The sequence below is a fragment of the Mustela putorius genome, unplaced genomic scaffold (genome assembly GCF_011764305.1).
Source record: "Mustela putorius furo isolate JIRA1106 unplaced genomic scaffold, ASM1176430v1.1 tig00003853_pilon_pilon_pilon, whole genome shotgun sequence".
NCBI classification, from domain to species: Eukaryota; Metazoa; Chordata; class Mammalia; order Carnivora; family Mustelidae; genus Mustela; species Mustela putorius.
In genome coordinates this window covers 78,504,099-78,523,585 of record NW_025422005.1, presented here as the reverse complement: position 1 = coordinate 78,523,585, position 19,487 = coordinate 78,504,099, and the positions used below count along the sequence as shown (strand labels likewise).

At 37.3% G+C, this 19,487-nt stretch overlaps 1 protein-coding gene and 1 pseudogene across 1 annotated transcript in view; one reads left to right on the top strand and one right to left on the bottom strand.

Annotated features, from left to right (window-relative positions):
* DIPK1A (divergent protein kinase domain 1A) overlaps nt 1-19,487 on the top strand; it is a 124,190-nt gene that overhangs the window by 21,009 nt on the left and 83,694 nt on the right. The gene's annotated exons all lie outside the window — the stretch shown is intronic.
* On the bottom strand, nt 7,804-8,478 carry LOC123387364 (annotated as a pseudogene).

The following is a 19,487-nucleotide window of genomic DNA, read 5'->3' as shown; positions in this document are numbered from 1 at the left end:
TAAGAGTAGGGATAGAATTGGTGCCGAACACCATCATTCTGATGATAAATAATAGTCACTGCATGGAATTGTGAACTAATTGAAGAAGAAAAATCTCACCCATCTCTTTTTTAATTTTTTAACTTAATTTTTTATGAGTTCAGGATTTTATATATTATAATATACCATATTATAATACCTTTGAGGCTCTATGATAAAAATAACTCAGGGACATATGGAATTCAAGCTAATTTGTGTAACTGTCACAAGAAAAAAAAGCATTGCATGTGTTTCTGAAATAAGTATCTTCATTTAATTTCAGAATCTCAAAGCAGCACTGGATATTGGCCTTGTTTTTATTTTTATTATTATTATTTTTTAAACTAACATGTAATGTATTATTTGCCCCAGCGGTACAGGTCTGTGAATTGTCAGGCTTACACACTTCACAGCAGTCACCATATCACATATCCTCCCCAATGTCTACAACGCAGCCACCCTCTCCACACCTTCCCTCCCCTCAGCAAACCTCAGTTTGTTTTGTGAGATTAAGAGTCTTTTATGGTTTGTCTCCCTCCCAATCCCATCTTCTTTCATTTTTTCCTTCCCTACCCCTCAAGCCTCCCACTCTGGTCTCAAATTCCTCATGTTGGGAGATCATATGATAATTCTTTCTTTAATTGACTTATTTCACTTAGCATAATACCCTCTAGTTCCATCCACGTTGTTGCAAATGGCAAGATTTCATTTCTTTTGATGGTTGTATAGCATTCCATTGTGTGTGTGTATGTGTGTGTGTATGTATAGATATATCTATCTATATCTATACATACCACATCTTCTGTATCCATTCATCTGTTGATGGACATCTAGGTTCTTACCATAGTTTGGCTATTGTGGACATTGCTGCTATAAACATTTGGGTGCATGCACCCTTTCTGATCATTACATTTGTATCTTCAGGGTAAATACCCAATAGTTCAATTACTGGGTCATAGGGCAGCTCTATTTTCAACTTTTTGAGGAACCTCCATGCTATTTTCCAGAGTGGCTGCACCAGCTTGCATTCCCACCAACAGTGTAGGAGGGTTTCCCTTTCCCCAGCATCTGTCGTTTCCTAGCTTGTTAATTTTAGCCATTCTGACTGGTGTGAGGTGGTATTTCATTATGGTTTTGATTTGTATTTCCCTGATGCCAAGTAATGTGGAGCACTTTTTCATGTGTCTCTTGGCCATCTGGATGTCTTCTTTGCAGAAATGTCTGTTCATGTCCTCTGCCCATTTCTTGATTGAATTATTTGTTCTTTGGGTGTTGAGTTTGGTATGTTCTCTATAGATTTTGGATACTAGCCATTTACTAATATGTCATTTGCAAATATCTACTCCAATTCTGTCAGTAGTCTCTTGGTTTTGTTGAGTGTTTCCTTTGCTGTGCAAAAGCTTTGATGTTGATGAAGTCACAGTAGTTCATTTTTGCCCTTGTTTCCCTTGCCTTTGGCAGCATTTCTAGGAAGAAGTTGCTGCATGCTGCCTGTGTTCTCCTCAAGGATTTTGATGGACTCTTGTCTCACATTGAGGTCTTTCATGCATTTTAAGTCTATTTTTGTGTGCATCGTAAGGAAATGGTCCAGTTTCATTTTTCTGCATGTGGCTTTCCAATTTTCCCAACACCATTTTTTGAAGAGACTGTCTTTTTTCCATTGGACATTCTTTCCTGCTTTGTCAAAGATTAGTTGCCCATAGAGCTGAGGGTCTATTTCTGGGCTCTCTATTCAGTTCCATTGATCTATGTGTCTGTTTTTGTGCCAGTACCATGCTGTCTTGATGATTATAGCTTTGTAATAGAGTTTGAATTCTGGAATTGTGATGCCACCAACTTTGACTTTTTCCCTCAACATTCCTCTGGCTATTTGGGGTCTTTTCTGGTTCCATATAAATTTTAGGATTATTTATTCCATTTCTTTGAAAAAATTGATGGTATTTTGATAGAGATTGTATTATTAAATACAAAAGTTGCTTTAGGTAGAATAGACATTTTCACAATATTTGTTCTTCTAATCCATGAGCATGGAATGCTTTTCCATTTCTTTGTGTCTTCCTCAATTTCTTTCATGAGTACTTTATAGTTTTCTGAGTACAGATTTTTTTTTTTTTTCTGAGTACAGATTCTTTGCCTCTTTGGTTGGTTTATTCCTAGGTGTCTTATGGTTTTGGATGCCACTGTAAATGGGATTGACTCCTTAATTTCTCTTCCTTCTGTCGTGTTATTGGTGTATAGAAATGCAACTGATTTTTGTGCATTGATTTTATCACTGACACTTTACTGAATTCCTGTAAAAGTTCTAGCAGTTTTGGAGTGGAGTCTTTTGGGTTTTCCACATATAGTATATCATCAGCAAAGAGTGAGAGTTTGACTTCTTTGCTGATTCGGATGCTTTATTTCTTTTTGTTGTCTGATTTCTGAGGCTAGGACTTCTAGTACTATGTTGAATAGCAGTGGTGATAGTGGATATCCTTGCCATGTTCCTCATCTTAGCAAAAAAACTCAGTTTTTCCCCATTGAGAATGATATTGGCTTTGGGTTTTTCATAGATGGATTTGATGATATTGAGGTATGTACCCTCTATCCCTACACTTTGAAGAGTTTTGATGAAGAAAGGATGCTGTACTTTGGCAAATGCTCTTTCAGCATCTATTGAGAGTATCATATGGTTCTTGTTCTTTCTTTTATTGATGTGTTGTATCACATTGACTGATTTGTGGATGCTGAACCAACCTTGCAGCCCTGGAATAAATCCCACTTGGTCATGGTGAATAATCCTTTTAATGTGCTGTTGGATCCTATTGTCTAGTATTTGGTGAGAATTTTTGCATCTGTGTTTATCAAGGATATTGGTCTGTAAGTCTCTTTTTTGATGGGGTCTTTGTCTGGTTTTGGGATCAAGGTAATTCTGGCCTCCTAAAATGAGTTTTCCTACAATTTCTATTTTTTGGAACAGTTTCAGGAGAGTAGGTATTAATTCTTCTTTAAATGCTTGGTAGAATTCCCCTGGGAAGCCCTCTGGCCCTGGGCTCTTGGTTTGTTGGGAGATTTTTGATGACTGCTTCAGTCTCCTTCCTGGTTAGGGGTCTGTTCAGGTTTTCTATTTCTTCCTGATTCAGTTGTGGTAGTTCATATGTCTCTAGGAATGTATCCTTTTCTTCCAGATTGTCAAATTTGCTGGTGTATAGTTGTTCATAATATGTTCTTATAATTGTTTGTATTTCTTTGGTGTTGGTTGTGATCTCTCCTCTTTCATTCATGATTTTATTAATTTGGGTCCTTTTTCTTTTCTTTTTGATAAGTCTGGCCAGGGCTTTATCAATCTTATTAATTCTTTCAAAGAACCAGCTCCTAGTTTGTTGATCTGTTCTACTGTTCTTTTGGTTTCTACTTCATTGTTTTCTGCTCTGATGTTTATTATTTCTCTTCTGCTGGGTTTAGGGTTTCTTTCTTGTTCTTTCTCCAGCTCCTTTAGGTGTAGGGTTAGGTTGTGTACTTGAGACATTTCTTGTTTCTTGAGAAAGGCTTGTATCGCTAAATACTTTCCTCTCAGGATCATCTTGGCTGTGTCCCACAAATTTTGAACAGTTGTGTTTTCATTTTCATTTGTTTCCATGAATTTTTTCAGTTCTTCTTTAATTTCCTGGTTGACCCATTCATTCTTTAGTAGGATGCTCTTTAACCTCCATGTATTTGAGTTCTTTCCAACTTTCCTCTTGTGATTGAGTTCTAGCTTCAGAGCATTGTAGTCTGAAAATATGCAGGGAATGATCCCAGTCTTTTGGTACCAGTTGACACCTGATTTGTGACCCAAGATGTGGTCTATTCTGGAGAATGTTCCATGTGCTCTAGAGAAGAATGTGTATTCTGTTGCTTTGGGAGGGAATATTCTGAATATATCTGTGATGTCCATCTTGTCCATTGTGTCATTTAAGGCCTTTATTTCCTTGTTGATCTTTTGCTTGGATGATCTGTCCATTTAAGTGAGGGGGGTGTTAAGGTCCCCTATTATTATTGTATTATTGTTGATGTGTTTCTTTGATTTTGTTATTAAATGGTTTATATAGTTGGCTGCTCCCATGTTAGGGGCATAGATATTTAAAATTGTTAGATCTTCTTGTGGGACTGATTCTTTGAGTATGTTATAGTGTCCTTCCTCATTTCTTATTATTGTCTTTGGCTTAAAATCTAATTTATCTAATATAAGGATTGCCACCCCAGCTTTCTTTTGATGTCCATTAGCATGGTAGATTATTTTCCACCCCCTCACTTTAAATCTGGAGGTGTCTTTGGGTCTAAAATGAGTTTCTTATAGACAGCATATTGATGGGTTTTGTTTTTTTATCCATTCTGATACCCTGTGTCTTTTGATTGGGGCATTTAGCCCATTTACATTCAGGGTAACTATTGAAAGATCTGAATTTAGTGCCATTGTATTGCCTGTAAGGTGACTGTTACTGTTTATTGTCTATGTTCCTTTCTGATCTACTACTTTTAGGCTCTCTCTTTGCTTAGAGGACCCCTTTCAATATTTCCTGTAGGGCTGTTTTGGTGTTTGCAAATTCTTTTAATTTTTGTTTGTCCTGGAAGCTTTTTTTTTTAAATCTCTCCTTCTATTTTCAATGATAGCCTAGCTGGATATAGTATTCTTGGCTGCATGCTTTTCTCGTTTAGTGCTCTGAATATATCATGCCAGTTCTTTCTGGCCTCCCAGGTCTCTGTGGATAAGTCTGCTGCCAATCTAATATTTCTACCATTGTATGTTGTAGACTTCTTGTCCCAAGCTGCTTTCAGAATTTTCTATTTGTCACGAAAACTAGTAAATTTCACTATTAGATGATGGAGTGAGGACCTATTTTTATTGATTTTGAGGGGGATTCTCTGTGCCTCCTGGATTTTGATGCTTATTCCCTTTGCCATATTAGGGAAATTCTCTATTATAATTTGCTCTAATATACATTCTTCCCCTCAATCTCTTTCTTCTTCTGGAATCCCAATTATTCTAATATTATTTCATCTTATATTCTTCTCTAATATTATTTCACTTATCTCTCAAATTCTCCCCTCGTGGTCCAGTAGTTGTTTGTCTCTCTTTTGCTCAGCTTCTTTATTCCCTGTCATTTGGTCTTCTATATCACGAATTCTCTCTTTTCCCTCATTTATCCTAGCAGTAAGAGCCTCCATTCTTTTTTTTTTTTTTTTAAAGATTTATTTATTTATTTATTTGACAGAGAGAGATCACAAGTAGATGGAGAGGCAGGTAGAGAGAGAGAGAGGGAAGCAAGCTCCTTGCTGAGCAGAGAGCCCGATGCAGGACTCGATCCCAGGACCCTGAGATCATGACCCGAGCCGAAGGCAGCGGCTTAACCCACTGAGCCACCCAGGCGCCCCAAGAGCCTCCATTCTTGATTGCAGCTCATTAATACCTTTTTTGATTTCAACTTGGTTAGATTTTAGTTCTTTTATTTCTCCAGAAAGGGATTTTATTTCTCCAGACAGGGTTTCTCTAATATCCTCCATGCCTTTTTCAAGCCCAGCTAGCACCTTGAGAATCGTCATTCTGAACTCTAGAACTGACATATTACCAATGTCTGTATTGATTAAGTCCCTAGCCATTGGTACTGCCTCTTGTTCTTTTTTCTGTGGTGGGTTTTTCTGCCTTGTCATTTTATCCAGATAAAAATATATGAATGGCAGAATAAAATACTAAAAGGGTGGCAAAGACTCCAGAAAAATGTACACTAATCAAATCAGAAGAGACCCAAAACCAGGGGGAGAAGAAAGGGAATAAAAAGAAATTAAAAATAAATAAATATATATTAGACTGGTGAATAGAACAGAGACACCCACTTGATTTTGGGTGTATTTTGGTCTCTTAGAAAAATTACCTCCCAAAATTTTAAAGAAAAAACTTATATGTATACAAAAATAAGGGTAAACATGATGAACGGATGGAATATGACTATAAAGATGAAAATTAAAACAAAAATTCTAAAAAAGAAATTGATAAGTTGGTTAGAAAAAGAAAGTAGAGGAAAAACAAAAAAGGGAGAGAATGTGCTCAGGCTGGAGACTAGACCAAAGCCCTGTGCTAGATTTAGGGTATATTTTGATCTATTAGAAGAAATTGTATCCCAGAATTTTTTAGAAAAAAACCCCCTCACGTGTATTCAAAAAATAAGGTTAAATACAATGAAGGATAAATTATGACTGTAATAATGAAGGTTTAGGGGCGCCTGAGTGGCTCAGTGGGTTAAAGCCTCTGCCTTTGGCTCGGGTCATGATCTCAGGGTCCTGGGATCGAGCCCCACATCAAGCTCTCTGCTCAGCAGGGAGCCTGCTTCCTCTTCTCTCTCTGCCTGCCTCTCTGTCTACTTGTGGTCTCTGTCTGTCAAATAAATAAATAAAATCTTTAAAAAAAATAATGAAGGTTTAAAAGGATTTTTTTAAAAAAGTATTGTTAAGATAAACTAGTTAAAAAATGTTGAAAGCGGAAAGAGGAAGAGTTAAAATATTAGAATAAGGAAAAAAATAAAATTTAAAACATTTATTTAACTTTGCAAGACTAAAGGATCATGGGAAGAAAGCCATGAATTACTTTCATGCCTTTGCTTTCCCCTGCTCTGGAGATCCACTGTTCTCCTTGATCAGTGAGCTTGGACTTGGCTGGATGTTCTTGCTGATCTTCTGGAGGAGGGGCCTGTTGTAGTGATTCTCAAATGTCTTTGCCCAAGGTGGAATTGCACTGCCCTTGCCAGGGCCAGACTAAGAAATCTGCTCGAGTTTGCTCTTGGGGATTTTTGTTCCCTGAATGCTTTCCGTAGAGCTCTTTTGGAAAGTGGTTGATTTTCTGTTCCTAGAATGGCTGCTCTTCTCTTTGATCTCCTGTTGAGTTTGTAGGTGTTCAAAATGGTTGATCACTATCTAACTGAACTCCTGCGACTTGATGTCATTTCAGTCTGCTACTCCTCCGCCATTACGCGTCTCCCATCTTGGTCTTGTTTTTAAAAAGTTTATTTAAACCCTAAGCTAGCTTAAAACCCTTTCAGATACACAATTGATACAGAAAATGCTTTCCCTCTAATCTTAATTTAACATAAATGGAAAAGGTGAGGGGGGAAATGGAGACAAATTTCTTCAGCAGCATATATGACTAAATCCATCAACCACCTTAAACTAGAATTTCCATTATTGATTGATCCCATTAAAAAGTGCTGGGCAAATAGCCGAAGTTACCCATTTCATAAACAATTTCAGGGTCATGATAAGTAAACTATTTTTGAAACACTTCAAAACTTTTAACATTAAACTAGAAGAATCATCTCTTACTTGTAAGAAAGAAAGGTATAAGAGAAAGTAAAAGACACTTAAACTGAACTTATTTGTAATCCTCTTTGAACAAAAGAAATGAAAAATAATGGTAAATTAGCTAAGCTCTGTGCTCTAACCAAACTAATTAATTACAGTGATTTTAAGTGGCAACAGCTCACCTGATTCGGTAGTTTGACAGTTTTGAATACTTTTGCAATGATTTTTCTTAAAGTGCAGACACTAAATGATCTGGTCATACAATGTTCATCTTGTGCATTCTGCATTTCTTTGCCAATCCTGTAGCTAAGGATCTTGTTCCAATCAATCTTAGTCATGTAATTGGCAACTGTCAAGGTAAAGCTTTAAAAGTAGTGTCTGACATCATCTGGTAATTCTCACTGGTAGTGGTCTACTATTCATTTTCTGCAGCTTCTATAATCTTTATAAATTCTTTTGCTGTTTGTGCTTCAGTAGATGCTGTTAGGAAATCTTGTATATCTTTATGACTCACTAACTGAACATTACTATCTTCATAATAATGAACCTGAATTTTCAAGATGCCAACCACCTGAGCCTGAGTGGTTAAAAAAGTGATTGGAAACTTCCACTTTGACCTCCAGTGATGGCTCCAAAAGTTTTTTCTTTGGAACTGATAGCTTTCTCTGCATGCAACAATGCTTTGCTATCCATATTTTTTTTTTTTTTTTTTTTTGGCCATACATCAGTGCAGACCCCATTTGGATAATGTTCTTTTGTATACACTCACAGAACAGTTCTACAGAAGTTCTCCATGTTTCAACACATTTTCTCTTTCATATGGTCTTGGATCAGTTGCTTCCTTTCTTAAGTGATCAAATTTGAAAGAGATTCTGTTTTGGGAATCCAAAAACTTTCCATTTCCCAAGTTGCCATGTTTTGTTATCAATATCTGATCTTTATAACCTTCAATTTTTCTGGAATAAACTGGTCCAAGTTATACTGTGCAAATGCATGAGCTGCTCCTTCCCTAAGAAGATTATCATTATTAAATGGCAGCCAAACATCATTAAACACCTCATTAAACTTTCCAGGAGGGGCATGAATAATGAATTTTGCTGCTCTGTACACCTTCTCCTCATTAGACAACTGCTCTTCCAGGTCCGCCATTTTCCTTCTGGCAACAAACCAGGTGGTGGTGGCATGATGGCAGTGACCACCTGACTTCCCCTCACACCCATCTCCTTTATGTAGTTTTCCTTATTATATTTAAGAATCTTTAAAATCAAAATTTACAGTATATTTATATTTTAATTGGTTAGTAATAATAATTGTAACCAAAACTCAAACCAGAAAAAATTGGTTTAACACTTGAAGTCTTTTATTACAAAAAATAAAGAGAAATTTATTTTTAATTTATAGACAGATTTTTTGTTGAGGAAAAATGTAACACTGTCAGTAAAAGACTTTCAAACATAAAATACATTACATTAGAGATAATTTGTATTGGAGGAATCACCTTTTCTCAAGCCTTTGTTAAAGCTTACTATATGGCCTCATTAATCAAGATAGTGTGATACTAGTGGATAGATAAACACAGATCATTGAAGTAACTTAGGGAACCCAGGAATGGAGGCACATAAAATATGCCTAATTTTTTACAAAGAACCTAAAAGCAATTCAAGAGGAGGAGAAATACCTTTTTAGTGAGTGGTGCTGAAGCAATTAGACATCCATTGGCAAAAAAACAAAACAAAACAAAAAAAACAAACTTTACCGAAATCTTATATAAAAATGAACTCAAAATATATCATAGACATAAATGGAAAACACAAAACTATAAAACTTCTAGAAAAAAGTGAAGAAAATATTTGGGGTCTACAACTAGGCAAAAGATTCTTAGACTTGATACCAAAAACATGATCCATAAAAGGAAAAATTGATAAATTGTATCTCATCAAAATTAAAATCTTCTACTTTGCATGACCTTGTTAAGAGGATGCAAAGACAGGCTACAGATGGAGAAAAAAAATGTTTGCAAGCCACATATCTGGCAAAGAACTAGTATCTAGAATATATAAAGAACTCTCAAAACTGTAAAAGACAATCCAATTAGAAAATGGGAAAAAGACATGCACAGACCTTTTACTGAAGAGGATGCACAGCTGGCAAATAAGCACATGAAAAGATGTTCAACCTCATTAGCCATTAGGGAAATGCAAAATTAAAATTACAACGAGATATCACTGGAATAGCTAAAATAAAAAATATTGACAACACCAAATGCTGGCAAGGATGCAGAGAAGCCATATCATTTATACATTGATGGTGGAAATATAAAATGATATAGCCACTCTGGAAAACAGTTTTGCCAAACTGTTTCTTAAAAAACTAACCATGCAACTTCTATATAAGCCAGCAGTTAAATCCTTGGGCCTTTATCCCAGACAAATGAAAACTTGTTGCTATTGTGCCCTGCCCCCAGTCCATACGTTGAAGTTGTAACCCCCAAATCTGTGGGTATTTGGAGATGTGGCCTTTGGGAGATAATTAGAGTTGGATGATGTCAAAAGGCAGGGCCTTCATGATAGGATGATAGGATGATAAGAGTGATACATTTAAGGTGATATAACAGCTTTACTTTAAAATAGCGATATTTACAATATGTTAGAAATTACTCCTTTCCTACTACTTAAACTTACGGGAAAAAATTTAGATGTCAGTTTAAGAATGTGTGAGGAGATGTAAGGTCTTCAAAATTTTCTTGGGGTTCTGCAAGTAAAAAAGCCATATTTCAATAATGTAGCCATTGATGAAGGGGTTATATTCCAAAATTGTATTTTAAAAGAAATCAGAGTCTGGGGCTGCTGGGTGGCGCAGTAGGTTAAGCATCTGACTGTTGATTTCGGGTCAGGTTGTGGTTTCAGGGTCATGGGATGGAGCTCTGCATTGGGCTCCATGCTCAGTGTGGAGTCTGCTTGAGATTTCCTCTCCCTTTCCCTCTACCCCTCCTACTCAGGTTCTTTCTTTCTTTCAAATAAATAAATAATTAAAAAAAAAGAAGTCAAAATCTTAATTGCCAGAGGAAGTTAAAATAAATATTAAAGAACCTGGGAGCTGCCAGTTAAGGGTGGGGTTAAAAAGGAAGAAGAGTTGTGCTGTGTTTAGATGCTGTCATTGGCCTTTAATGCCTGTTTTTTGAATTAGTACAGGTGTGTTCAGTTGCTGCATTCTAAATAGGCAAGAGAAAAAAGGAAAGTGAGGCAGGGGAGGGTTGTGTTTTTAGCAGTCTGTGTTAGGGAGGGCGGAGGGACAAGGGATATTCATTATCCTAAAATGACTACAGCCATTAGATAATGCATGATTTCAGACTTCCTGTTCCTACATCCCAAAAAGAAAAACTCTCTTTATGCTTGATGATGTCCCAGTCTTAAGTAGGGGGTTAAACCTTCCATCTCACCGTTAGCTGACTTAATATACACCAGTACTTTGGGCTTAGCGAATGTCGAATGTCGTAGTGTAAATTAACTGCAGTCACTTGATAGATGTAAATTAATCTGATTGTTTCCTATTTGGGAGGGGAATGGAATGTGAGGGAAAGGGTTATGGAACACAAGGGGGTGTTTGGGAAGGTAGGGAAGCAGAGTTCTGCTTTGAAAGCTGCAAATAGAAGCAGAAAGTAAGGTATTTTGGTCTTGCTAATGGATTGCTTAAACATGATTTATGAATATTTTGGTTAATATTTTAAAATACTGCTGACTGCTTTATTAAGGAATTTATATCTCTAAGGATTAATTAACCTAAAATAGATCCCATTAAATCAGACTAATTTAAAAGTGGCCCATAGCTTGATCTACCAAATAAATTTGAAAGTCATTATGTTACGTAGACTTCCCTCCCCAAAGGTGATAGAAATTAACCATACAAAATGATAGTACTGAGTTATAGATGTCTTATTTAGCAAATTTTTTTTTTAATTTTTTTTTTTTAAAGATTTTATTTATTTATTTGACAGACAGAGATCACAAGTAGGCAGAGAGGCAGGCAGAGAGAGAGAGGAGGAAGCAGGCTCCCTGCTGAGCAGAGAGCCCGATGCGGGCCTCGATCCCAGGACCCTGAGATCATGACCTGAGCCGAAGGCAGTGGCTTAACCCACTGAGCCACCCAGGCGCCCTAGCAAATGTTTTTATTGAAGTGATTTTGAACTTAAAGAAAAGTGGTAAGAATTCTAATGTTATAATATATTAAGATGAGTAATATGCTTTAGCGTTTCAAGCCTGTGATTTGCCTTATATCAAGCCCTTTGTCTTTATTAGCCTTATTATTTTCATTTACTGATGAGATGATAATGGTGGTTGATAAGAAAGTTCTTTCTTACCTCCCTAGTAACAATATTTTCAGTAATAAAAGAGGAATGCTTTAGCTTCCTCATAAATGTTATAATATCCAAAAATTAATAAACTTTTGAATGGCTTTTAAAAAGCACATTATGGGGGCGCCTGGGTGGCTCAGTGGTTAAAGCCTCTGCTTTCAGCTCGGGTCATGATCCCAGGGTCCTGGGATCGAGCCCCACATCGGGTTCTCTGCTCAGCGGGGAGCCTGCTTCCCTCTCTCTCTGCTTGCCTCTCTGCCTACTTGTGATCTCTGTCAAATAAATAAATAAAATCTTTAAAAAAAATAAAATAAAAAGCACATTATGACCATCTATGTTGTGTGCTTGCCTATTTCAAGAACTTTTTGAATTCAGATTAGTGACATGGCCAGTTTCTCCCTTCAAACTGTCTATTTGTTTATGTTTATGGCTACCTTGGAAAAATCAATGTATTTTTTCTTATTGACATCTGCTACTATACCCATTACATAAAGATTTCTCAAAATTGATAGGCCAGTTATTTTTAAAGTCTGCCATGTTGAATATAGAAAGTGTCATGTTGTATGATGATAAATGCTTTAACCAACTACAAAGTCACACAAAATTTCTTTTTCATTTTCTTTTTTTTTTTTTTAAAGATTTTATTTATTTCTTTGTCAGAGAGAGAGTGAGTGAGAGCGAGCACAGGCAGACAGAATGGAAGGAAGAGTCAGAGGGAGAAGCAGGCTCCCTGCGGAGCAAGGAGCCCGATGTGGGACTCGATCCCAGGACGCTGGGATCATGACCTGAGCCGAAGGCAGCTGCTTAACCAACTGAGCCACCTAGGCGTCCCATCTTTTTCATTTTCAATTAAAAAATGGCATATATATGTTCCCTAATGTGGAAAAGCTTCTTCTAATATATTTTTAGAACTTCAAATAAGAAAACAGTTTACATTTCTACTTGAGGGAACGGCCTAGACAGAATAACACAATGGAGATATAGATGAATGCTCTCTGTGTTTACTAAAAAGAGCTGCATGCTCTTCCCGTATGTATAAACACTTCCAAGAGGCAGGTAGTAAATGTAAGTCTAGGGACATGAAGGGATGCACTTCATCTAAGTGGGTGGGTTATATTCAACGCTGTGTTGATCAGAACAGTATGGTGCTGGCACAAAAATAGATAGATCAATGGAACAGAAGAGAAAACCCAGAAGTAAACCCACAATTATAAGATCACTTAATCTTCAACAAAGTAAATTAAAAAAAAAATAAACTAAGGTGGCTAAGTGGATCAAACGTCTGACTCTTGGTTTTAGTTCAGGTCATGATCTCGTGGGTCGATATGAGGCTTGTGTCGCCTCCCCTTTCAGCAGGGAGTCTGCTTGAGATTTTCCTCCTCTCCTCCTACCTCCACTTGAGCGTGCTTGTGTGTATGCACTCTCTCTCTCAAATAAGTAAATCTTTAAAAAAATAAACTCTTGAGACTACATCAAAGTAAAAAGCTTCTACACAGCGAAAGAAACAATAAAACTAAAAGGCAGCCTGTGGAATTGGAGAAGGTATTTGCAAATGACATATCTGATAAAGAGTTAGTATCCAGAATATATAAAGAACTTATAAAACTCAACAACCGGAAAACAAATAATCTAATTTAAAAATGGACAGAAGACATGAACAGACATTTGTTCGAAAAAGACATTCAGGTGGCCAACAGACACATGAAAAGATGTTCATTATCACTAGTCATGGAAAATACAGATCCAAACTACAGGGCGATATCACCTCACACTTGTCAAGATGGCTAAAATCAACAACAAAAGAAAGAACAGGTGTTGGTGAGGACGTGGAGAAAAAGGAAGCCTTTTGCACTTGGAGAATGCAAACTCGTGCAGCCTCTGTGGAAAACAGTATTGAAGTTTTTCAAAAAGTTAAAAATTGAACTGCCCTGTGATCCAGCAATCACATTACTTCATATTTACCCACAAAATACAAAAACAGTAATTCAAAGGGATACATGCTTTGCTGTGTTGAATGCAGCATTATATATAATAGCCAAGATATGGAAGCAGCCTAAGTGTCCATGGATGATGAGTGGATAAAGAAGATCGTGTGCACGCGCACACACACACACACACACACTCACTCTCTCATTCTATCTCTTTCTCAAATAAATAAATGAAATCTTTTAAAAAAAATAAGCTGTTAAACATTTGTATTCTAGGTCAACTGGTGGCATGGGCTTTCTGTCTTAACACCCACTTTTCGTTTAACAGCCCAGTCCCTCTATGAGTCTTTTTTTTTTTTTAATATTTTATTTATTTACTTGAGAGAGAGAGAGAGAGAGTACAGAGGGAGAGGGAGAAGCAGACTCCTACTGAGTAGGGAGCCCTATGCCTCGCTTGAACCCAGGATTCCGAGATCACGACCTGAGCCAAAGGCAGATGCTCAACTGTGCTGCCCCCTCTATGAGTCTTTGTTTAAAAAGTGTGTGTGAGGGGTGCCTGGGTGGCTCAGTGGGTTAATGCCTCTGCCTTCAGCTCAGGTCATGATCCCGGGGTGCTGGGATGGAGCCCTGAATCAGGCTGTCTGCTCAGCGGGGAGCCTGCTTCCTCCTCTCTCTCTGCCTACTTGTGATCTCCGTCAAATAAATAAAATCTTTAAAAAAAAAAAAAGTGTGTGTGAGGGGTTGGGAGGATGTTCAGTTCATATGTAGCCTTCTAAAGTGATTAAAGCAAAAGCCAAAGAAGATTATCATCACCCTATCCTGTAAAGTCCCCAGTATGACAATGAGGTAGGGATATAATGGTGGTTAAGGACATCAGCTTGGGAGTCAGACTCACCAGGATTTAGGTCCTGACTCTACCACATTTGTGCTGTTTGCCTTTAGACAACATACTCAGCCTGTATTTCCATAGCTGTAAAATCATGAAGATGATAAAATTGGTTCATGGAGTTAGGAGAATGAAATGAAATAATATATGTTGTGCAACTTGCTTTTATAGCTCATAATAAGAACAATTAAAAGGGGAGGGATAAGAAACTCATTGTTTTTCTAATGCCTTTTTAATTTTTTCAAATCAGAAAAGAGCAAATTCCTTACCTTGGACTATTACTAGACCTCTAATTCTGTGAACCTGTGAATTTGCTAAAGGTTGATCTGCAGTTAACTTAAAATCAGTTTGACTATTAGCCCTTATAGTGTTGACATTTATTCAAGGGGGGCTGATTTTTTATGTGAAAGGTCAGAACCTTAACACAAAATAACAAGGAAAGGTATTGCTCCTTAACTTTTTACTGAAGTTTAAATGAATACAGAAGAGTGCATATTTGATAAAAAAAAGAAAAATAGGACCTTGGGGCCCCTGGGTGGCTCAGTAGTTAGTTGTCTGCCTTCAGCTCAGGGGCCTGGGATCAAGACCCACATTGGGCTCCCTGCTTGGTGGGAAGCCTGCTTCTCTCTCTCCTACTCCCCTGCTTATGTTCCTCTCTCTCGCTCTGTCCCTGCCTGTCAGATAAATAATAAAATCTTAAAAAAAAAAAACAAAAAATGGGCGCCTGGGTGGCTCAGTTGGTTAAGCATCTGACTCTTGATTTCCGCTCAGATCATGATCTCAGGGTTGTGAGCCCCGTGTCAGGCTGGCATGGAGCCTGCTTGAGATCCTCTCTCCCCGTCCCTCTGCTGCTCTCTTTAAAAAAAAAAAAAAAAAAAAAATTAAAAAAAGAAATAGAACTTGTCAGCATTCTCGAAGCCCCCTGTATGTTCTGTCAGCCCCAACCCCATGATGGTGCCCACTGTCCTGATTTCCAGTGGAAGAGATTGGTTTTGTCTGTTACTGTTTTAGTTTATACCTATGGACTCATGCCTTTTGGGTCTGACCTCTTTAGTTTAGCATTATATTTGTGAGCCTCTTCCTTACTGTCACAGGTAGTTAAACCTCTTCACTCTTATTGCTGTGTAGTATTTTATGTGAGCATACTCCAACTTATTTGTCCATTCTACTGTTAATGGCTGTTTGGTTTGCATCCAGTTTTTAGCTTTTATAAATATTGAAGCTGTGAACTTTTTAGTGCTTGTCTTTTAGCGAATATTTATAAGCATTTTTGTTGGAGTGGAATGACTGGGTCATAGATATGCCTACCTTCAGTTTTAACAAATAATTACAATCAGTTTTCCAGAAAGATTGTACCAGTTTTTACCACCAGCAGTGTATGTGCATTCCTTGCATTGCTCCATATCATCACCACTGCTTGGTATTGTAACTCCTCTTCATTTTAGATGTTCTAATGTGTTTAGAATAATATCACATTGTGGTTTTAATTTGCATTTGCCTGATGATTAAGGAAGCTGGACATCTTTTCAGGTTTATTTGCTATTTGGATAGCCTCTTTTGGAAAGTCACACAAGTTCACATCTTTTGTTCACATTTCTGTTGAGTGGTCTATATTTTTCTTAGTGATTCACAGAAATTCTCTATGTAAAATCTGTATGAGTCATTTTCAAATATGTTATTTTTAGATCTTCTTCCCCTTTTGTGGGTTGTCATTTTGCTGTACTAACGGTGTCTCTTAATGAACATAAATTCTTAATATAATCATATTTATCAATTTTTTTCTTTTGTGGTCGAAGTTTTTATGTCCTATTTAAGAAGATACAAATACTTCAAATACTCTAAAGTCACAAAGATATGTTTTTCTCTGAGCTTTGTTGTCTTATCTTTCATACTTAGAATTATAGTCCATTAGGGATCAATCTTTGTAAATGATATAATGAGAGGTTAAGACATTCCCCCTCCCCCAACTGATAGTCAGATGACCTTTGCTGAGATTTTTCAAAAAGCAGCATGAATATTTTGGTGATGGTTGGGTCTTTCACTACTAGAATGAGTTCCAATCCTAGCCCCCAAACAGAGTGAAGGAGCATTTTAAGACCTGTGTTTCTTTCTGATCTGCTGTTTAAGCTCTAGCACAATAAAGCAGGTATGGATTTTTATTGAGATTCCCCTAGGCTGAATGTCATGTACGCTAGGGTTAGATAGAAGTATGATATCCTGTAATCATGAAGTAATGCTTGCAAGTTATTCATGATGGGTTAGTCACCAGTAAATGTGCTATAAGGAAGCTGGAGTGATTGGAGAAAGATGTTTATCTGACATTATCTAGCTTTGGACTTTATATGAAAGGTTCCAAAATCTAAGCTCAATAATAATATCACCTTTCATTTATAGAACAGTTTGCTGAGTACTTTCATTTAGATCCTTATGGTAACTAGCACTGTAAGATTTACTTTTTTCTTTTTCTTTTAAAAAATTTATTTTTATGTTCAATTAGCCAGCATATAGTATATCAATAGTTTTTTTTATTTTTTAAAGATTTTATTTATTTATTTGGCAGACACAGATCACAAGTAGGCAGAGAGGCAGGCAGAGAAAGAGGAGGAAGCAGGCTCCCTGCCGAACAGAGAGCCCAATGATGCCAGGCTCGATCCCAGAACCCTGGTATCATGACCTGAGCCAAAGTCAGAGGCTTTAACCCACTGAGCCACCCAGACACCCCTAGTTTTTTTTTTTTTTTTAAGGATTTTATTTATTTATTTATTTGACAGAGAGAGAGAGAGATCACAAGTAGGCAGAGAGAGAGGTGGAGGGGGAAGCAGCCTTCCTGCTGAGAAGAGAGCCCGATGCAGGACTTGATCCCAGGACCCTGAGATCATGACCTGAGCCAAAGGCAGAGGCTTAACCCACTGAGCCACCAGGCGCCCTACATCATTAGTTTTTGAGGTAGTATTCAATGATTCAAGACAGATACTATTGTCCCAGTTTAACAGAGGGAAAACCGGGAAATTCAGAAGTTTTTAATTATCCTGGTAAATAATTTGATAAAACTGATAACCCAATATTCTTGTTGCTCTGACCCAACCACTTTTACAAGACTGCTCTAGGCAAATTGAATCAGAGGTACAGACGGGCCCAAGATATGATTTATTCTCTCAAAGGGATATAAAGCTTCAGTGTTTAATCAAAACAGAAATATTTTAGGTCTGACGAATGAGCTGGATCTTGGAGGGGTTTCAGTGCATAGAGTTTAATAATCTCACATTTTCCTGTTGTCTTCTCTTTACAGCCATCTGTTGGATTAGCTCCTTACGATGCCTTAATCCCTTTCTCTAGCACCTTATAAATGAATTTGTGTTTGATGTCTCTTAGCAAAGGGATATAGGACCTAAATGCAGTTAAACTAGACATAAAAGCTGGTGAGAATTTAATTTTATAAGTATAACTCAGAGGTCATCAAGTTTGCATGATCCTACTCAGTTGTAAAATCCTGGGCTGGTGGTTGCAGAGACTTTGTTTATCGTTCTAGTTTTCCCTAGAGTAGCTAATAGTAAATTGCATGTAATGAACATCTCTAGTCTGTAGAAACTAACAACTGTCTCAAGTAAAAATTGAAGGTAAAAGCTGTTTCTCCTAATGGTAGATGAAAAAAAAAAGATCTAAGTGCCCTGCTTGTTAGAAGTCTTGAACATAAATCCTTCAGGGCCATATATAACTGTATTCAGTACAGCAATAGATCGGGGTTCTTCATATCTGTCAGAAGTGTGTGGTACTTCTGGTAGAGCCAGACTGAATAGCCACTCTGAGCTTTTATGTGCTTCTCTGTTCCTTTTTCAGAAAAACTAGACTTGGGTTTTCAAAACTACTTGGTGAAATGAATGCAGAAAGTGATCTAAATCACCATGAATTCAACTATGTACTACCATTTTCTCCTGATAGTGTTCTTCTCTCTGACTCTATACAGAGCCAGATCTACTGCTTTTTTATATTGGAGGTATTTTCTGTGTTTTAATTTGTTTAGTTAACTAAGTATGGATCATTGTGTTTATTTCTTTGCTCTGTTATTTGAATGTCGTAAGGTAATAAGGATTAGATAAAGGTCTTATCATCAAGTTACCAAGGATTGTATTTTAAATGATAGAATTGATGCACCAGGGTGGCTCCGTTGGTTAATTGTCCAAGTCTTGGTTTCGGCTCAGGTCATGATCTCAGGGTCCTGGGACTGAGCCCCCCCACCCCATCACTCTCAGCAGGGAGTCTGCTTCTCTCTCCCTTTGCCTCTCCCTTCTGTGCGTGTGCACATACACACACACACACACACACACACATTCTCTCTCTAACATAAATAAATAAATCTTTAAATGTTGGAAAAGATGAATTCTTAAGTATAATGATCCCAATCCAACCTGCTTATTTTATAGGTAAGGAGGAAACAAGGCCCGTATCACACACCTAGTCATTGGCAGAGCTAAGATTTAATTCTTAGCTATGATCCTAATTCCAGTGACCTGACACTTTTAAATATATTGGGCCATAATTTTTAAAGAATATTTCCAAGTTTAAAGGTACAGAATTTCTGGGGTACTTGGGTGGCTCAGTGGGTGGGGCGCCTGGGTGGCTCAGTGGGTTAAAGCTTCTGCCTTCAGCCCAGGTGATGATCTCAGGGTTCTGTGATCGAGCCCTGCATTGGGCTCTCTCTGCCTGACAGGAAGCCTGCTTCCTCCTCTCTCTCTGCCTGCTTCTCTGCCTACTTGTGATCTCTGTCTGCCAAATAAATAAATAAATAATCTTAAAGGAAAAAAAAAAGATACAGAATTTCTTAGATGTGTTTTAATAGTTTGGAATCCAGTTCTAGACTCATTTTATTTTGGCAACTCTGGGACTTAAAATTCACAGTCCTTTTAAAAACTATTATGTACAGGGTCACAAAATAAAAGTGTATTGCCATTTTTAGTAAAATACTGATTGAGGAAGAGCATATGACATTCAAGTT